Source organism: Saccopteryx bilineata, chromosome 3, assembly GCF_036850765.1.
Source record: "Saccopteryx bilineata isolate mSacBil1 chromosome 3, mSacBil1_pri_phased_curated, whole genome shotgun sequence".
Classification (NCBI taxonomy): Eukaryota; Metazoa; Chordata; class Mammalia; order Chiroptera; family Emballonuridae; genus Saccopteryx; species Saccopteryx bilineata.
Genome location: NC_089492.1, coordinates 57,167,906 through 57,183,168, shown reverse-complemented (window position 1 = coordinate 57,183,168; position 15,263 = coordinate 57,167,906). Strand labels below are relative to the sequence as shown.

General features: G+C 39.0%; 1 protein-coding gene across 3 annotated transcripts in view; it reads right to left on the bottom strand.

Annotated features, from left to right (window-relative positions):
* Positions 1-5,495, bottom strand: part of SDCBP (syndecan binding protein) — a 37,286-nt gene extending 31,791 nt beyond the window's left edge. For 2 of the 3 annotated variants that reach the window (XM_066266175.1, XM_066266177.1), the window contains exon 1: positions 5,352-5,495. The gene's annotated coding sequence lies outside the window, so the exon portion shown is untranslated. Of the gene's footprint in view, positions 1-4,859; positions 4,929-5,351 lie in introns of those variants that run through there. The other variant, XM_066266176.1, reaches the window with a different exon arrangement.
* Between the last annotated feature and the right edge of the window lie 9,768 nt (positions 5,496-15,263).

Genomic DNA, 15,263 nt, shown 5'->3' with positions numbered 1-15,263 from the left:
GAATATATAGTAAAATTCAAAATAATCTAATGCTGTAAAGGTGGTAGATTAATCACTTATAAAGCTAGTATGAAGGATAAAAGACAAAAGTAAAAATAACTATAACTACAATAATTTGTTAAGGAATACATATAACAAAAAAATATAAATTGTGATATCAAAAACATAAAATGTGAGAGATTAAAATGTAGAGACAAAAATGCGTTCTCACCACTTTTATCCAACATAGTACTGAAAAGTTCTAGCCACGCCATTAGGCAAAAAATAAATAAAAGGCATCCAAATTGCAAATAGGTAAAACTGTCTCCATTTGCAGGTGACAAATTATTTATAGAAAATCCTAAAGACTCCAACAAAAGCTGTTAGAATAAGTGAATTCAGTAATGTTTCAGGATAAGAAAAATAATATACAGTATTCCCCCACCTATTTGAAGATTTCACTTTGTGAGTTTTCCATAATCAGTCAACTATGGTCCAGAAATATTACACAGAAATAAACAATTCAAAATTTTTTTCAGAGAAAATCATATAATGAACATCCATAACACATCATTTAGATATAATTGTGAACATCTTGCCATATTTGTTCATCTACTTTTTCTTTTTTTAGCTGTTACAGTCAACATGGCATTTTATTTCTAAATACTTCAGTACACATCCTTAAAAAAAAGACTTCTTTACTTAGCCACAATGCCATTATAACATTTAACAAAATGAACCTCAAATCTATTGTCATTGAATTCTTTCATATCCACTGACTCTAATTGCTTCCAAAATGTTTTTAATATTTGCTTCAAAATAGGACCCAATCAAGTCTACAAGTTATATGTGATCACATCTCATAAGTCTCTTTTAAGTCCAGAACTACCTCTCATCTCATTCCTTCTCCCTTTTTTCCAAGTAATTGACTTATTAAAGAAACCAAAGTCATTGACTTACTGGTAGAATGCTCTGTTTTCTTGACTTTGTCTGACTGCTTCCTTGTGGTCTATTTAACATGTCCTTAAATCTCCTGTATTTCCTGTATACTAGAAGATAGATCTAAAGGTTTGATATGATTTTGGCTGAACATTTTTGGCAAAAATTCCTCCCAGATGGTGCTGTGAGTGTTCTACTACATCAAACCAGAGGTTTATAATGACTGGTTGACTCATTAGTGAAGTGGGTTCAACAGTGGTGACATCCTGACCTCTCCACTGTGAAGTCATTTCTTTTCTTATAACCAGTTAAGAAGTTCTCTATGGGCTAATAATTTGCCACACGTGATTACCCAGTCTTCCTTGAACCTTTCACCACGAGGTTTCAGCATCCACTGATGATTGTATTGTAGCCTGAGTCACTATTTCATCTGGGGTTGCAAAATTCTAATACTATCCTTCTTTTAACTTTTTTGAGCTGGTGTTCTTCTGTACAGAAGAGTTTCTTTCCCTCACTGACTAGGTCAGAATAAATTATTTCCCTTTAATTACTACTCTTTTTAGTGTAAACATTTGATGCAATAACTTCTTTTACTGGTGACAAATTATTTTTTTAGTATCATAATAAACTCATTAATTTTCAAAAAGTTAGTTTCATTCCATTGTATTTCTTTTACTTTTATTTATAAAGATGTTTTATTAAATTTATGGGGGTGACATTGGTTAATAAAATTATGTAGGTTTCAGTTGTACAATTTAACGCATCATCTGTATATTGTATTGGATGCTCATTACCCCAAATCAAGTCTTCTTCCATCACCATTTTAAACTGGGTGCTGCTGGAAATGTCACACTGTCCTACTCCACTCTGCCTGGGATCTGACCCATCCGTCTAGTACATCCACACTATATACCACCCTTTAGTCATTTAATAGCCATCTCAGTTATCAAACTGACTGTTGAATTATCGAAATGCTTGTGTTCAAGTAACTTTTATTTTACTTAATGGCCCCAAAGTACTAGAGTAGCAATGCTGGTAATTTGGATATATCAAAGAGAAGCCGTAAGGTGCATCCTTTATAAGTGAAAATTCTCAACTTAAAAGGCATATATCACCTCACGGCATAACAATAGTGAGTATAGTAAGATATTTTGAGACAAGAGAAAGATCAATAAAACGTAACTTTTATTACAGTATATTGTGATTATTTTTCTACTTTATTATTAGGTATTGTTAATCTCTTACATTGCCATATTTTTAAATTAAACTTTATCATAAGTATATACCAATAGGAAAAACCATAGGATATATCTAGGATTCAGCTCTATTCACAGTTTCATGCATCCACTGTATGTCTTGGAACAATATGGATAAAGGGCAGGGTGGTGGGTGGGGGGCTACTATACATAAATCAGTTACAATTCCATACACTAATAAAGTATGAGAAAGAGAAATTAAGGAAACAATTCCATTTATAATTGCATCTTAAAGAATAAAATACCTAGGAATAAATTTAACCAAGGAGGTAAAAAACCTATACAGTGAAAATGTAAGACACAGATGAAAGAAACTAAAGACACAAATAAATGGTTAGATATCACATGCTTTGGATTTGAGTAATTAATATTAAAATGGCCATACTGCCCAAAACAATCTACAGATGTAATGCAATCTCTATAGAAATTCCAATAGCATGGAAGCAACCTAAGTTTCCAATGATACATGAATGAGGAAAGAAAATGTGGATAAAATGGAGTACTATTCAGCCATAAAAAGGAAATCTTGCCATTTACAACATGAATGAAATCAATCATGTGAAAACAAATACCATATGATCTCACATTTATATGTGAAAAATAAACATCAACAAGGACAAAAAAAGAACTGAATTTATAAATACAAAGAATAGATCGGTGGTTGCCAGAGACAGGGGCAAGAGATGGAAAAAATGGGTGAAGGGGATCAAAAGGTGAAAAATTCCAATTATAAGATAAATAAGTACTGGAATTGGCATAAAGACACATAGACCAATTGAATAGAGAGCCTGGAGATAAGCCTGCAGATATATGGTAGTCTTTTCAACAAAAGATGCTGGGAAAATTGAATATACATGCAAAACAATGACCCTTGTACGGACCCTTACCTAACACCATATAAAAAAATTAATTCAAAATGCATCAATAACCTAAATGTAAGACAACAATAAAACCCTTAGAAGAAAACATAGGACAAAAGATTCACAACGTTGTATTTGGCAACGATTTATTGTCTATGACACCAAATGCATAGGTAATAAAAGAAAATGTAGGCATATTGTACTTCATGAAAATTTTTTAATTTTGTGCAGCAAAAGGCCTATCAACAGAGTAAAATGGCAACCCAAAGAATGGGAAAAAATATCTGCAATCATATAAGGGGGATCAATAAACAGAATATTTAGAAAATTCCTAAAACTCAACAACAACAAAAAATTGGCAAAGAACTTCAATAAACACTTCTCTCAACAAGATAGAAAAATAGCCAACAAGCTCAGGAAGACACTCAACGTCACCAATCATTATGGAAATAAAATCAAAAGCGGGATATACCACCTCATACCAACAAGAATACCTGCTATCAATAAAAGGGAGGGGGAGGGGGAGGGGGAGGGGCAGGGGGAGGGGGAGGGGGAGGAAGAAAGGAGAAAAGAAAAATGCCCTGGCCAGATAGCTCAGTTGGTTAGTGTAGTACTGATTCACCAAGGTTGCAGGTTCCAAACCCTGTCAGGACACAAGCAAGAATCAACCAATGAATGCTTAAATAAGTGGGACAATAAATCGATTCTTTCTCTCTCTCTCTCCCTCTTTCTTCCTTCCTCTCCCCTCCCTCCCTCCCTCCCTCCCTCCCTTCCTTTCTCTTTCTCTCCATCCTTTCTCTCTCTCTAAAATCAATCAATAAAAACAATAATAATAAGTTGTTTGGGGGAATCTTTCTTTTTAGGAACTCTAACATTTAGTACCTAAAAAAAGTAACTAAAGCTGGCAAAAACAGGAAAAATAGTTGAGTCATGCCCAGTTTAAGGAAGTGGTTGTTGTTTTTAATTGAACAGTACACACTCAAACACCAATTATTTGGAAATTCTTCTTCTTGGTCATGATCTTTATATCCTTTTTTCTAATGTACAAACATAACTAAAAATTAATATTGCCAAAGCTGTATTTAGATAAATGCAGTGACTATTTCCTGAACTTTTAAAAAGAAATTCCACTTCCTTTTTAGTCTGGGGCATAAATCATTTGATCTATCCTAGTTACATAGCATTCAAAGCACAAAAGTTTATACAACCAAGTTGGTAACTGAGAAAATGTAAAAGAAAACTTTCTTTTTTTGTTTTACTCCTAACCCACAACTGTAAATAGAAAATCTAAAGACTGGACAAATTTAAGTTTAAATTAATCACTTGTGTATATGTAAAATAAAGCTAACAGACTGCAACTATTTCTCAATGTCATTTTCTTTTTCAATCAATTTTTTCTCCTTTGAGGCTAGTGCATGTTAAGAGTTTGGTAAGCCAAATGTACTTTCTAAGTAATGGACCTACATAATGGAAAATTGTAACAGTAAATGTGTATGCACGTAATATTTACAGATTAGAGAACCTAGCAATTCCTTTCAAAAAAAATTGGCACGTTATCAGACTCGATTATTAAATAATTCCACTTAGCGAAAAGAAAAACTTTTTACGTCCATATGCCTCCACTTTCCCATTAATACCAGGAAATCCTTAAACCAAAGCTCTGAGTCATGAGATCTCAAGGGACGTTTCCTTCTGAACACACCCTGCTGGAAACGTTTCTCCCGTCCCTCCAACTTCTCCAGCAACAAGCGCAGCGAACCCCTCTCCCCCACCCCTTCCAGAAAGTCCAGGCTGCGCCCACTCTACAAACACCTCCTCCTCCTACCGAATCCGGGACGTCCCGATCCGCCGCCGGGGAAGGTGACTAAGCACAGCCCCAGGAATGCGGGGCTCCGCAGTGAACCGCAGCCAGCGGACCTTCTTCCGCAAGAGGAACAAAAAGGGTCGGGAAGAACCGGAACGAGCAAGTCCCAGAGCCGCGGCGGGGCTGACGGCGGCGGCGGCGGCGCCCTGGCCCGGCCTCAGGGTTCCGTCCCCAGCCGCATCCCCCGACCCGGCCGGGTCAGCACCACGAACCCGCGGGGTCGCCGGCAGAGCGCGCCGCTCGCGCCAACTTGCACCGCGGGCCCGGCTGAGCGCACAGAGGGGCGCAGAGCCCACTGAGGAGAGGGCGTCGCCGCCGCCACATCCCCAAAACCGTTACCACCGCTTAGACGTTCTCCGCTAAGTGACCTGGGGCTCCCACGCCTCGGCCCTCGTCCCCGCGCCCAGGCCGCGGCGGGAGCGTCCCCCTTGCCCCCACCCCAGCGCTGCCTACCTAGGCCGCAGGTAACCGCTGCCACGGCCGCTGACTCCGGTCACTAGCACGGACTTCCGAGACCCCAGCCGAAGAAAGCGGCGCGCACCGAAGGACCGCCCTGGAGGTGCGTCATGGCCCCGCCCCCGCCCCACGCCCGCGCAGGCGCGCGGCGTCCGGTCAGGTGGTCCGTTCCCATGGTAACAGGGCAGCGGGCATGGAAATGGGATGTGAGTGCAGTATGCGGGATCGCTCCGGCTTCTCCCAGGATTGGGGAACGTACAGCTATCCACGCTGCCACCGGTTTTGCTCACCACCTTGTCCACCCTGCCAGCAGTTCGTGCCTAAGGTCCTGGCGCCACTTGCTCACTGCTGTGTTGGCCCGAGCTTAGGGTCACGTGGATCCCATCACCTCCAATACAAGAACTCCTAAGAATTTGTCTTTTGGAGATTTCCTCCACCAGACTTGGACTTCCACCACTGTAGTCATACTCTCTCCACTCACAGGCTCCGAAATATTCCTCCCACTAATCCTTCTCAACTTCTGCCTTCTTTGTGCTATAACTCCTTTCTTTGTCTTTTTATCGCTCTTTGTCCATCTGAACGAACATTGATTGGCTGTTGAAGATTTTATGTAGCATTGTACAAAAGTAATAGCTGTGTCCTAATACAAAAACTGAAAAACTGTATTTCTTGAGGGCTAATTATTTTCCAGGCACTAACCTATGACCCCAATATGTATAGTCTACATCATACTTGGTCCTTAACATCAATCTAAAAGATAGAGATACATCTGCATTAGCACACAAACTGAGGCACAGTTTAAGTTACCTGTTTATCGTAGTTACCATGGAGTAGCATGGAATATAAAATAGCTTGACTTAGAAGCATTTTATTTCTAGCTAAGTTATTTAGTACTACAATAATTTATTCTCTGATAAAACTAATAAAAATAAAACAGAAAAGAGATGACTATAAGAACTTATGGTCTAGCAGCTCTAGCCAATAAAAAAAAAGCTTTTACAAATAATTACACAACAGATTGGGAACAAGGAAATGAACTGTTTTTGTTTGCAGGTGACATGATTATGCAGACAATTCCAAAGAATAGACCAAAAAAAAAAAAAACCCTAAAACTAATAAGCAATTATAATAAGTTGCTGGATACTAGTTTGATATACATAAACCTACTGTTTTTCTGTATAACAGCAATGAACCTTTGAATTTGAATTAAGGACACAATATCACTTATATTAGCACAAAAAATACTTAAATTTAAATGTAACAAAATGTATACAAGATTTATATGAGAAAAAATAAAGTACTGATGAAAGAAATCAAAAGGTCCAAATAAATGGAGAGATATTCCATGATCATGGATAGGAAGACTCAATATTATCAAGATGTCAGTTCTTCCTAACGATAAATTTGACACAATTTCAATCAAAACACTAAAGACAAAAGTTTATATGAAAATACAAAAGTCACAAAAGACTAATACAATATCGAAGAAGAGGAACCAAGTTACAGGTCTGACAATGCCCAACACCAAAACTTACTAAAAAATAACAATGATAAACACAGTATGGATTTGGCAAAATGTTGTAGTAATATAAGGTTATAGTAATTAAATATATAGAAATATAAAAATATGGAAGATATATAAAAGTAATTAAAAGGATATTAAAAATAATTATTAAAATTAAGTAAAGTTATGCCAATTGGGTAGGAATTAATATAGTGGCTTAGTGCCATAACTCTGTAATGTGATAAACAGACCGACTTACAAGCAGAGCCCAGTTAGTATGTGTGTGAAGTTATACATAGATAAGAAGTGGCTTGGTGTTATTTACATTAACTTTGTAAATTAATGAAAATAAGAACATCTTAAAAAGTGGTTTAATGTAAACATTTCAGTAGATTGACATAAAGGGGGTTCCCTGCGAGGAACTCCCAAAAAGGTGGTTTGAGGTGATAATCCTGTAGATCTACACCTGTTAGAAGGCGTTGGCCAGAAAGGGTACTAAAGCTGAGGGGCCCCCTGCTGCAGTAGTTGCCCAGACTCCAACGTTGATGTGGACTGTCTCCACGCCACTCTGAGCTCTGACCAAAGGCAGCCGAGAGGAGCACGCTGACGGGGCCCTCTTAAGCTGTACCCAGGCATGCCAAAAGGATTTGTGAGTAATAAATTGCCTGTGTGATTATTGCAACTAATTTGTGTGTCGGTCGTGTCTTTCCTTCTGTGGCATTTAACAGTAGCATCCTCATAGCTGCCTCAAGATTAGTCTCGACGTCGCCCCCTGGTGGGCGTGCCGGGTGGATCCCGGTCGGGTGCATGCGGGAGTCTGTCTGACTGTCTCTCCCGGTTTCTAGCTTCAGAAAAATACAAAACAAAACAAAACAGTAGTCTCGAAGAGGCTGCCAGCCCTGCTAATAAGCAGGAGTGTCCCACTGCACAGGGAAGTCGAATCAGGGACGCCTGATCGACATAGAGCTTGGGCTCTACTGGGACACCAAACACTAGACAAACAGATGAATGAAAAAGAATACTTCTGGAAGATAACGTAAGAAATAATCTAGGTGGTCTTTGCTTTGGTCCATAAATTTTAGATATAACACTAAAAACACAGTGAAAGAAAAACTAAGTTAGACTTCATTAAAATGCAGAATTTCTGCCATGCAAAAGGTACTGTTTCGAAAATGAAAATCCGAGCCACAAACTAGACGTACTTGCAAAATACATATCTCACAAAGGACTTGTATACAACAAAGGACTCGAAGAACAACTAAACCTCAACAATAAGAAAACAACCCAATTTAAAACTGGGCAAAAGATCTTCTTCACCAAAGAAGATATACAAACGTCTAATAAATGTATTGAAAAAGTCTCCAAAGTAAATTAAAACAATAATGAGATATCACTACACACCTATCAGAGTGACTAAAATCCAAAACACTGACAACATCAAACGTCAATAAGGATGTGTGGCAACAGGAACTCCCACTCATCACTAGTGGAAATGCAAAATGGTAGAGCAACGTTCAAAAGCAATTTGGAAGTTCTTACAAAACTCAACATAGTCTTCCCATGTGAACCAGTCATCAAGCTTGTGGATATTTGCTCAAATTGTTTCAAAATTATGTCCACATAAACCCTTGCACATGAATGTTTATAGCAATTCTATTTAATTACCCAAAACCAGTAGCAAGCCTGATATCTTTGCATATGTAAATGGGTAAATAAATGGTGGTACATCCATACACTAGAATGTAATTTAGCAATAAAAAGAAATTAATTATTTGGTCATGCAAAAACATAGAGGAACTTTAAGTGCATAGTGCTATGTGATATAAGCCAGTCTAAAAAGGCTACATACTGTATGATTTTAATGTTATGACATTCTGGAAAAAGTAAAATTATAAAGGCAGTCAAAAGATCAATGGTAGACAGGGGTTTGGAGAATATGAGGAAGAATAAATAAATGAAACACAGGGATTTTTTAGTGTGATGAAGCTATACTGTATAACACTAATGGCACATACATTGCATTATGTATTTGTCAAAAGCCCTAATACAGTACGTGATATAAATAAATGTATATATTTATCCTTTATTCCTTATTCCTGGATCAGAGTTTCAAAAACCCTTGGCATTTCAGGAATGATAGATATATCCTTGTTATGTTAATGAGGTGGCTTCAAGTTAGGAGGCTTATAACCAGAAAGACCAAGCATGTAATTAGAGGGTTGGTAGTTTCAGACCCAGGGTACTGGAGACTGAGTTTATGCATGGATTAATAATTTAATCAATTGGGATTATGTAATTAAAACCCAAATAAAAGTCTGACCAGGCGGTGATGCAGTGGATAGAGCATCGGACTGGGATGCCAAGGACCCAGGTTCAAGACCCCGAGGTCGCCAGCTTGAGTGCAGGCTCATCTGGTTTGAGCAAAAGCTCATCAGCTTGGACCCAAGGTCACTAGCTCGAGCAAGGGGTTACTCAGTCTGCTGAAGGCCCGCGGTCAAGATACATATGAGAAAGCAATCAATGAACAACTAAGGTGTTGCAATGAGAAACTAATGATTGATGCTTCTCATCTCTCCATTTCTGTCTGCCTGTCCCTGTCTAACCCTCTCTCTGAAAAAAAAAAAACAAAGAGGGAAAAAATAAATAAAACTCAAATAAAAACTATGAACACCAAGGCTTGATGGAGCTTGCTGAATGTGTCAATGTACCAGGAAACTAACACACCCCTAACTCTGTGGGGATGGAGACTTCTTCACCTGGAACTCTTCCAGACCTTGCCCTATGTACTTCTTTAGCTGGCAGTTTGTTTGTATTCTTTATAATAAAATTATAATTGTAAACAGAGTGATTTCATGAATAGTGTTAGTCATTCCAGCTAATTATAAAACTTGGGAATTTTTGGAACAACCAAATTTGTAACCCACTTAGAAATGCACATATCACGAGGACCCCATTTGCCACTTGTCTAAAGTGAGAGTTGTCTTTTAGAGATATTGTCAATAACTTGTGGCATCCAATGCTAACTTGGGGTTGTTAGTGTCAGAATTGAATTGAATTGTAGAACATCCAGCTGGTATCAAAGAATTGTTCATGGAATTCAATACACTGTACAACACCAAGACTGAACCCTGAAGTAAACTGTGACTTCAGTTAATAATAATGTATTAATATTGGCTAATCAATTAGAACAAATGTACAAAGTGATACAAGACATTAAAATAGCCCAGACCAGTTAGCTAAGCCGGTTAGAGCATTGTCCTGATACACCAAGATTGTGGGTTTGATCTCCGGTCAGGGCGCATGCAAGAATCAACCAATGAATGCATAAATAAGTGGAACAATAAGCCAATTTCTCTTTCTTTTCCTCTTTGTCCAAAATCAATGTTAAAAAAAAAAACTTTAAAGACATTAAGAATAGGTTAAATTGTGTTTGGGGAGATAGGAATGCATAAGAACTCTGTACTGTTTGCTCAATTATTCCATAAACCTAAAACTGTTTTAAAAAATAAACCCTAGGCCTGACCTGTGGTGGCGCAGTGGATAAAGCGTCGGCCTGGAAATGCTAAGGTCGCTTGTTTGAAACCCTGGGCTTGCCTGGTCAAGGCACATATGGGAGTTGATGCTTCCAGCTCCTCCCCCCCCTTCTCTCTCTCTCTCTCTCTCTCTCTCTCTCTCTCTCTCTCTCTCCCCTCTCTAAAATGAATAAATAAAAAAATAAAGCCTATTAATTAAAAATATAATGAATATACAAGAAGAATTGTGATAGGTGATTGAAGAAAATATTCAGGAGACTATGGAAAGATATTATAAGAGAACCAAAATTTGTCTAGGAGTTTAAGGAAAGGTTCCTTGAACATGGGGCTTTCAAGCTGAAGAGTAAGAATTGGCCAAGTGACAAATGGAGAAAAAGCATTTCAGGCAAAAAGAATAACAAATGCAAAAGCTTGATGCATTTCAGGGCTGGAAGCACGTTTTGGCCAGAACACATTTGTTGGAGGATTAGCTAAGACAAAGCTAGAAAAGTAGTCAGGTCTCTACAGAGTTAACTGAAAAGAGTAATATGATTAGATTTGCATTTTAAGTGATTACTCTGGTTACTGCTTGGAAGACAGATTGAATGTTTAGATGTCTGGGATGTAGAGATATAGCAGGAGGCTACTACAGTAAAAATGGAGAAACTAAGAAAAATCCACCCACACCCCCCAAAACAAACAAACGTTAGGATAGACAATCACGAAGGTTTTCCCTGGCCAGGTAGCAGTGGTTTTCAACCTCCGATCAGCTGACCGGTGCCAGTGGGCCAAAAATTTTGTGCCTGTCCACAAAAAAGTTAACCACTCTGGTGCTCTATGAAGATTATACACCAGTTTATAATTCTCATACAGCATCAGGGTGGTTAACTCATGGGGTCAATAATCTCCATACAACATCAGAGTTGTTCACTCTTTCATGGACCAACACAAAATTTCTGGCTGAGCAGGGGTTGAAAACCACTGGATCAGAATATTATCTTCAATGCGCCAAGGTTGTGGGTTTGATCCTTAGTCAGGAAACATATAAGAATCAACCAATAAATGCATAGACAAATGAAACAACAAGTCAATGTTTCTCTCTATCTCTCTCTAAAATGAATCAATAAAAAAAAAAGTGAGGAGTGCTTAGTGGTTGGTAGAATATGAATTAAATTCAGGGAGGTACCTAAGATAAGCACCAGGTTTCTTGCATGAGCAAATAGTTAGCTATTGGCACACATGCTGATGTGGAGGTACACTAAGATGAGCAGACATAGGAGGTAGGTAGATTATTTTTGTTTATTTTATTTTATGAGAGAGAGAGAGAGAGAGAGAAGAAGAAGAAGAAGAAGAAGAAGAAGAAGAAGAAGAAGAAGAAGAAGAAGAAGAAGAAGAAGTAGAAGAAGAAGAAGAAGAAGAAGAAGAAGAAGAAGGGGACAGATAGAGAGGGAGGAGAAGAGATGAGAAACAACTTGTAGTTGTTTCACTTTAGCTGTTCATTGATTGCCTCTCATATGTGCCTTGACCGAGAAGCCTAAGCTGAACCAGTGACCACTTGCCCAAGCCAGTGACCTTGGGCTCAAGCCAGCAACCTTGGATTCAAGCGAGCCACTTTGGGCTCAAGCCTTGGGATCATTTTGATTCCACACTCAAGCCAGCAACCTGTTCTCAAGCTGATGAGCCCGTGCTCAAGCTGGCGACCTCAGGGTTTCTAATCAAGGACCTCAGTATTCTGGGTCAACTCTCTATCCACTGTGCCAAAAGATTAGAAAGGAGGTCAAAAGATTAGAAAATTGTTTTTAGAATATTTGAAGTGGCATGTTAGTTACCAGTTGTGGCCACTAGATGCCCATGTTCTAATCTTCAAAATCTATAAGGTAAATAGGAGTTTATAGATGTGATTAAGTTAAGGATTTTGAGTTGGGAGATTGTTCTGGATTATCCAGCTGAGCGTGATGCAATTACAAGGGCCTTGAGAGAGAGAGAAAGAAGCTAGAGGATTAAAGTTGGTAGTAGAAGATGTAAGGAAGTAAGCAAAGATTGAAAATGATGTAGCCATAAGCCAAAGGATGTTGACAGAATCTAGAAGTTGGACAAGATAAGAAACAGATTATATTCTGGAAACTCCAAAAAGAAAGAGCCCCGTCAACATCTTAAAATGCAGGATCACCTTGATGTGCCTATTGGTCAAATAAGTTTGTAAATATGATATGTGTTTGCTCACTTATAGTTTGCACTGGGTGTGGAGGACAGACTAAGCAGGCAGGGTCATTATAGTCTAAGGCTTCGTTTCAAAACTAAGCTTTTCCCCATGCCCTTGACTGTTGCATGATGTGGGGTGGTGCACTCTCATGAGGAATCCCATTATGCTTCAGATAAATGACTTTGTTTCAGAGACTTCCTTGTTTAGATATTGGATTAAAGGTTTTGATTTCTACACTATAAAATGGGGTAGAGGAGCCCATGATGGAGGAGAGCAGAGAAAGGCCACGTGGAGGAGAGGAGAAGCAGCTGAGATGGCGGAGTGTTAAAGGAGAAGCCAGTTTGTGCAGAAAGGAGGAGATGAGGAACAGAGGTTAATTAGACTGGTGAGCTATTGAATAGAAACCTTTGATTCTAGGAAACTTGGATAAGTCAGTGACTTTGGGAGCCCTGAATGGAAAGGGAAGTGTTTTCCCACTGTGTGTATTTCTTGCCCATCGGGTGTGAGCTAAGATTAAAACTAATGGCCCACCAGTTCTTGGCTCCACTGTTTTATTACTGTCTGTCTGAGTCAAATGTGAGCCTGCATGGGCCAGGAGGCTGTGATGGTGGCCGCGGCAACTGGCTTTATAGTGCCCATCACCTATGTCTCAGTACACAGTAGACTTACTCCCTGGCAAATGGAGTGTGAGTGAAAATCTGTACAATGAACCCCTGGCCCCTTTTTTTATCTGTTCGTTGGCTTCAAGGAAGCTCATGGTCAGGGATGTAGCCATTCCTTGCCCCTATGCAGGCAGCAGATGGAAAGATACCTCTCCAGAGAAACTCAAGTGAAAAAAACCTGAAGATTCTGACAGTTGACCTAATCATCCTGTAATGAAGTCTTTCACTTAACATGCACATCTTTGTTTTTAGTTCACATATAAAAAATAAGCAGATACTGAAGATTTCCAAAGATCTGAAGAAGATTCTACTATGAGGAAACAAGCAGAAAGAAAAGGAAATGGGAGGAAGCAGTGCCAAAAATATTAAAAATTCATCATTAATCTTTTTAGAGAGATCAACAAATTATTGCATTAATAAAAGGAAAACGGTGATATTTTTAAGGAATAGTCAAAATGTTACATTGTGGAAAGGAGATCTTTGAAATTAAAATGTATTTGAAAAAAAAAACATTAAAAAACTCTAGGTTTAGAATAAAAAGTCAGTTTTATCTTCCAGAAAGGAGAACTAAAATTACAAAAAAATATTAAATAGAAGAGAAATGATAAGACCAAGAATTGTCCAAGAAATCCAACCTTCAAATACTAAAAGTTTCAGAGATAAAAATGAAAGAAGGATATTATCAAACAACTAATGCAAGAAGAGTACCAGAACCAAAGAACAGCTGTTTCCAGGTTAATAGGACCCACTGAATGCCCAGAACAATTAATTTTAGAAAAGATTCACACCATAACACATCCCTGTAAAATTTTAATTTTTTTTTTTTTTGTACTTTTCTGAAGCTGGAAACGGGGAGAGACAGTCAGACAGACTCCCGCATGCGCCCGATGGGGATCCACCCGGCACGCCCACCAGGGGCGATGCTCTGCCCACCAGGGGGCGATGCTCTGCCCCTCCAGGGCGTCGCTCTGCCACGACCAGAGCCACTCTAGCGCCTGGGGCAGAGGCCAAGGAGCCATCCCCAGCGCCCGGGCCATCTTTGCTCCAATGGAGCCTTGGCTGCGGGACGGGAAGAGAGAGACAGAGAGGAAGGAGGGGGTGGGGATGGAGAAGCAAATGGGCGCTTCTCCTATGTGCCCTGGCCAGGAATCAAACCCGGGTCCCGCGCACGCCAGGCCGACGCTCTACCGCTGAGCCAACCGGCCAGGGCCTATCCCTGTAAAATTTTAGAATATTAGAGTGGATCCTCAAAGTTGCCATACAGAATAAATATAATAAATCATAAAACCATGACTGAGAATCAGAATGCGTTGCACTTCTCAACAGAAATGCTTGAAGCTAAGAAAGAAAGAAAAGAAAAGAAAAAAGAAAAGAAAAGAAAAAAGAAAATGCCTGTGGTGGTGCAGTGGGATAAAGCATTGACCTGGAACACTGAGGTTGCCAGTTTGAAACCCTGGGCTTGCCTGGTCAAGACACATATGGGAGTTGATGCTTCCTGCTCCTCCCCCTTCTCCTCTCTCTCTCTCTCTCTCTCCTTTCTAAAAATTGAATAAATAAAAATAAAGTCTTTGAAAAATTATTTAAGAAAAGAAAAGAAAGGAGGGAGGGAAGAAAGGAGGGACGGAGGGAGGGAGGGACAGAAGGAAAAGAAACTTTTTTTAGAAATAGATAAAAGAAATGCTTGGGCTGGAGGACAATGGAACAGTGCCTTTTAAAATTATAAGGCCAAGTGATTTCTAAGTTAGGTGTCTATACTGAAGTCTATATTAGAAGTCTATCTATATCATTCAAGTGTGATAGAATGAGGACATTTTTATATACACAAGGAATCAAAAAGTGTATCTCTTATGCTCTCTTTGTCAGGAAACAATGACTAGGTAAATGTGTAGTCTCTGCACAAAATAAGAATACAACAAGAAAAAAGAACGGGGTGGGAAAGTTCTTATAACACAGAGGCTTTAGCACAAGAGAGGCAAAAATAGTGGAAGAATGATGTTGAAGGGAGATCTGGGGAATGAGGCAGGATAA